The sequence below is a fragment of the Octodon degus genome, unplaced genomic scaffold (genome assembly GCF_000260255.1).
Source record: "Octodon degus isolate 3935 unplaced genomic scaffold, OctDeg1.0 scaffold00056, whole genome shotgun sequence".
NCBI lineage: Eukaryota > Metazoa > Chordata > Mammalia > Rodentia > Octodontidae > Octodon > Octodon degus.
The window spans coordinates 2,815,244-2,821,597 of NW_004524632.1; the positions used below are offsets into that span (position 1 = coordinate 2,815,244).

The following is a 6,354-nucleotide window of genomic DNA, read 5'->3' on the forward strand; positions in this document are numbered from 1 at the left end:
TATATATATTACTACAAAATGGTCCTTCATTCATATCCCCCTTCTTTGTTTTGTTTTGTCAGAGATGAGTGTTCCATTCCTGTTAGACAAGCTGTATTTGGAGAAGCCTTTAAAGAACTTTTTCATACTTAATACCAGTTCAAATATTGTCTGCATCTTGTTTTATGAATAACTGCTATGAAGACAACAATATGCATTGTATTAATAATTGTAACTGTCCTACTAACCTGTTTTGAAACTGTCTCATTGCTATTTCTCATTAAAATTAATTAAAAAAAAAGAAAGTTATGATAAATGCCACAAAAGCCAAAGGGCGTGTGTGTGTGTGTGTGTGTGTGTGTGTGTGTGTGTGTACCATTTGTCTTGATGGCAACATCAAGCAATAATGAGACTATTATTAATAACATATTAAATTTTTTCTTATCTACATTGAAAGATTACAGATTATCCCTTGCATGCACAAGCACTTTACAACTGAGTTTTGTAGTAGAATTTAAACTTTGGGTTGGATTTACATTTGCCATTGTGAATTACACTAAAACAATTGTCTTCAGTCACCAATAACTTTGTGGATAAAAATTTAGCATTTTTAAGATTTAAGGTATCGATTAAGAATTGAATAAATTAGCCATCTAGCAAAGAACGTGAAAGCTATATCTTGGTTGTCATTCTAGTAATTTAGCTTATCACACCTTTTAGATTTTATATATTTGGGACAGGGTCTACAGGGTTTCACAATGTAGATCCAACTTGTAGTGATTCTGCTGTTTACTGCCTCTCAAGCACTGGGATTACAGGTACGTGCCACCATGCCCAGTCTCAGCACACCCTGGGGGTGGGGCCAGCTCAGCACAACAGGAATCGAACACCCAGCCCCTGCATCTGCCTAAGCAGGTGCTTTAATTCACTGAGCCATCTGGTTGGCACTAGCTTATCACATCTAAAGGAGAACATTGAACAATGCAAGTTCTTTTATTCTCATAACAGTAGCCCAAATCATACATTGTTATGAAGGTAGGCATTGAAAGATTAAGGAAAAAAAATAAAATTCTCAAATGCACCTTACTATCCACTTAAAGGAAATAAAACTAAAGTAGCAAAAAGTATCACCCCTCAAATATTAACCTTTGCAAAAGGCCCTGATTTTTTTTAAAGGAAATTTTGAAAATTGTTAATAGCAAAAGAAAAATGTGGAAGGTGAGTGGTGAATTAGTGTCCACTGAAATGCCTTCCTCCATCATTCCAGAGTCTATCTGCAGCTCTAGTCAACCACCAGGAGCACTGCGTGGAGAACCGGAAGGAGATAAGGAAGAAGCATTATGCTAATTTGGGATGTTTCCTAGATGACTAGTCAGGAGAGGACTGGTGTGGATATTGGCGAGGAGGAGAAATTGGAAAGGGAGATGGACAAAAAAGGAGGAAAAGGAGTAGAATATCAGTTGCTAAAGTGGCTTGCTAGAAACTGACCTCATTAATCGCATTATCATATGGTCTCATTCTAAGTGGGGAGAAAAGTGATAATAGTACAAATTATTCCAAAAAAATTGTGAAATAATTATTTTTACAGTTAAAAAATTACAGACTGGGCATGATGGCACATGCCTGTAATCCCAGTACTGGAGAGGCTGAAAACAGGAGCTTCACTATGAGTCTGAGCTGCGTAGTAAGACCCAGTACCAAGTATATAAAAAATTAGATAGCAATCCACTTAAACTCAAGAGGTATATGTCCCTCCGTAGAAAAGCCAGGGTCTCACAGGAGCATCTTCTACTCCCTTTGAATAGGGAATGAATGAACTCCACGGGACACTGTGCTTTTCCATCCCCTGCAGCTCTGCATTGGAAGGAAAGAGAAATGGACTCAGCTGTGGGAATCACAGTAAACTGGTACAAAAACACAATTCTAAACTCTCTCATCCTTGCTATCCACAATACCTTAGGGGACTGCAACAGGTAGTATGAAAAGTTAGTGTAAAAAAAAGTTCATTGTTACCTAAACTCTTCAATGCACTACCCCACTCATAAGATAGAGTTGATAGACAGCATAGAACATCAAACAACCTAGAACTTTCTATGGGATGCTCTGAAGAGAAAGTTTGAACATAGAGTTCATCTAAAAATGACATGATCACAAAATAATTGGCCAGATATGAAGTTCAGATGAAGCCACTTAGTAAATAAGCAACCCAGAATGACTACTTAAGACTATAAAAATATTAGAGCAAATGTTGATGGCAAGGCAGAGAAGAGGAAAAGGAGTAAAAATGATTAAGAAGCAATACACAGAACTGAAAGCACCAGGAAGAGCCTCTCTTGAGTTCTTTGGAAGAAGGTAGAGAAAAGGACACTTCTTTAAAATGTCAATGGTATCAGAATTCCTCAAGCAGTCCTATGTTGCTGACAATCAAGAACAGGAATATGTTCAAACTGTGAAAGCATCCAAAAGCTGTCCTGGGTCAGCTGTGAGTCCCTTACCTGGCTTTAATCCCTCCTCTGATGCTGAGGCTTTACTTGGTGTGAATTAAGTAAAAGGTGTGGATGAAGCAACCGCCCTTGACATTCTGATGATGAGATATGATGCCCAGCATCAACATATCAAAGCACCCTACCTGTAGGAAAAAGGGAAGCCACTGAATGAAACTCTGAAGAAAGCCCTCACCGATCATCTAGAAGAACTGCTTTTAGCTCTGCTGAAAACTCCCACCCAGTTTGACACAGAGGAGCTCTATGTGGCCATGAAGGGACTCAGAACTGAAGAAGACACCCCCATTGAAATTGTGGCATCAAGAAAGAGCAGAGAAATCAGAGAAATTAATAGAGTCTAGAGAGATGAACTGAAGAGAGATCTGGTCAGACATCACCGCAGATACACCTAGAGATTTCAGAAAGGTTCTGCTTTCTCTTTCTAAGGGTGACCGATGTGAGGATCTTGGTGTGAATTAAGACTTGATGGACATAGACGCCAGAGCCCTATATGAAGCCAGAGAAAGGAGAAAGGGGATAGACGTGAATGTGTCCAACACCCATTCTGACCACCCACAGCTACCCCCATCTTCACAGAGTGTTCCAGAGATACACCAAGTGCACTCAGTGAGCACGACGCGGACAAGGCTCTGGACCTGGGGCTGAAAGGTGACACTGAGAGGCGCCTCACAGCCACAGTGGGACGTGCCATGAACACACCTGCCTTCTGTGCTGAGAAGCTTCATGAGGCAGTGAAGGGCGCTGGAACTTGTCATAAAGCACTATCAGGATCATGGTCTCTTGCTCAGAAATCAACATGAATGACATCAAAGTGTACTCTCGGAAGACGAATGGGAGCTCTCTGTGCCAAGCCATTCTGGACAAAACCAAGGGAGATTATGAGAAAATTCTGGTGGCTCTTTTTGGCAGAAACTGAGCGTTCCTCTGAAGCTTTCAAGTACTCTTAACAGAAGACTTCTGAGTCCCAGTTTTTCATCCTGCAACATTGGCTAAACTAGGAAGGTTGGTTGGGCAGGTTTGCAGTGTAACTACATGATTTCTGAAAAACAATATAACCTATAAATCTTTTTTATATCACAACTCTGTATAATGGAGATAAGCTGGTTTTTAAAATGTTTTCCAGAAATCATAAGATCCCATACACTAGTTGTTTTATTGCCTCAGAAAGATGTTTATGTAGCTGAAAATAAAAATGTTGCAACAAAGTTTTTTTATTAAAAAAGAGGCAATATGTATAAATACCAATTCAAAAAAACAAATATAAAGCTCATGCATTTCAGACATAAAAGAAAAAAAGGGATAAAAAGATAATACATGTTGGAAAATTATTCTATCAAATAGGAAAAAAATTCAACAATAAATTAAAAATTTTGAAGTAATTTAGAAAAGTAAATTGCAAATACTGTTATATGTCATACAGAAAAAACTAACCGAAAATAACAGTTTTACAGGTTATGAAACTTTGCTAGTCTGTGGGTTTTGCCAAAGGAACTACCATTAGAGTTAAACATGAAGTGATACCTATACATTTCTGAGGGGACTTATATTTAATACCAAGAAGGTAGAAAAGAATGTAAAACTGCAACTGAGATACATGACAAGGAACCAGGTGAAAATATGTACAAAATGACCACAGACAGGAAATTTAATCAAGCTTAGGATAAAACAATATAAAGCATGATACAGGAAATTATTTTGTCAGTGTTTGCTGTGAAATAAACACATTTAATATTTTTTCGTGACTGGAATTAAACCAAGAACCTTGCATTTGACAGGCAAACTCTGTGGCACTGAGCTACATTACTGGTATAAGAAATCTATTTCAATAAAAAATAAGTTATAAATAATAATGTAATCATGGTTAAAGCAAACAATTAAACATAACAGGATTTTAGTTAGTATCTCAACTAGGAGTAGAAGAAAACAGGTGTATGGTGATGGTTTGGGGGAAAACCACAATTTCTCAAATCTTCTTGCTGTGAGCCAAAATCTACAGTCTAAAATTAGATAGGTGAAAGATAAATGATTTATTTCACTATGTAAATTAATATCAAGTCGCTCCCAAAAAGCATAAAACATAGAAAAGTTAATCTACTAATATGATTTGTGATTAGGTAACTCAGTTTATAAGATAAAAAAAAAAAATCAGGCTGAGGTATAGAGCTCAGCGGGACAGCACCTGCCTAACAAGTACAAGACCCTGAGTTCAATTTGTAGTATCAGAAAAGAAAAAAAAAATAATAAATCATATATATCTCAATTGTTTTAGCAAGTACAAATAGAGCTTTTGCACAAAGAATGTTCTTAATCAAATCCATATAAATAAGTAAATATCACATTTGAAGAAAAAACATTTCAAAACATTGAGAATAACCAAAAAGTTTAGGACAATAGCTATTAACAAAAACAGATGAATTCATTTGTATCTTATTCTACACATAAAAGGGAACTGCAACTGTATTGAAAAAGGTTGTTTTCAAAAAATGATTTTGATGTGAAATTATGCTAATGAGAAAAATGACGTAATTTGGGGATTTTTCATTTTGAAAAAAGATGTTCATGAGGACTGGTGAGATAGTAGAGCAGAATGAAGCTCAGAAGCCTTAGTTCGGTCCCTGGCACCCCACGCCATGCCAGCCCCACCCCCAGGGTGTGCTAAGCCAGGCAAAGTCGAGACATAGTGGCTCGTGCCTGCAATTCCAGTGCCGGGGAGGCCAAAAACAGGAAGATCACTATGAGTCTGAGCTGCATAATGAGACTCTGCGACAACCAAATACATTTAAAAATGTAAAAATAAAAACAGAAAAATGTTCATAAAGAAACCTGAAACATAAGGTCTGGGAACACGGCTTTATGGCTTAAGAATGCTCATAACATCATTTTGCTCTGAGAGTTCCTCTGAATTTCAATTTCTTAGTGTCATGCTGAGACATACTATCTTTGGAATCTAGTTTCCTCAGAGCCATATGAGGTGGTTAAATTGGATGATGCTTAAGCTTGCTCTTGCCTCTGATTTTCTGTAATGTCACCACAGCAAATCAGAGTCACTGGATCAAGGGTCGTGGGTATCTATGCTGTATTATAATATGGTAAGTGGCAGTGCCTGCCTGGTAAGTGTGACGTCGTAGTTCCATTCCTGGTTAAAAAGAAAGCAAAGAAAGAAAAAAAAAACCTGAATAATAGAAGTCAACTGCGAAACTATGCGATTGATATTTACAGTTATGTGAAAATCAAATATTTAGAAGTTTATACTGGGACAAAGTGTTTTAAAATTTTATATCAAATAATGCCATATTTTTAAAGAATAACTACAAATGAATAACAACTGCATGAAATAGAAAATAAATAAGTAAATGAATATCATATATAATTGTTGAAGACATGCAATTTTTATGAACATTTTATGATGAAGTTGAACGTGTAATATATTGATTGGAAAGATAACTTTTTTTTTGGACAGCTTCAGTCCCCTGCAGCTGCCTAAACTTGCCTAAGCAGGCACTTTAGACTGCTGAGCTATCTCTCTGGCCCCAGAAAAGTAACTTTTAATATTTAAATGGGAACTTTTAGTAACTACTAAAAAAACTGATTCACACTGAATTTGTTTCAGAGAAAAGTTTAAAAGATAAGATCAAACTATTTCTATGCAACTGATTAGAAAACTACCTTGCAAGCCCATCACAGTAGATACCGAGGTTATTAAACAGGAAGGCTGACTCAGATTAAAAGCACGTGATTCTAATGTGAAAATCACATCATTTGGGAGCTTTTCTTAAGCAGAAGATATTCAATTATTATTATAGGTTATAAGATAGTGAGTTAGAAGACTTCTCAGAGGGATAATGACTAGTTAATAAATGTATCAGGAGAC

The 6,354-nt window shown here is 36.7% G+C and overlaps 1 pseudogene; it reads left to right on the forward strand.

Moving 5' to 3' along the window:
* Window positions 1-2,356: 2,356 nt before the first annotated feature.
* Window positions 2,357-3,399, forward strand: LOC101572419 (annotated as a pseudogene).
* The last annotated feature ends 2,955 nt before the right edge of the window (window positions 3,400-6,354 follow it).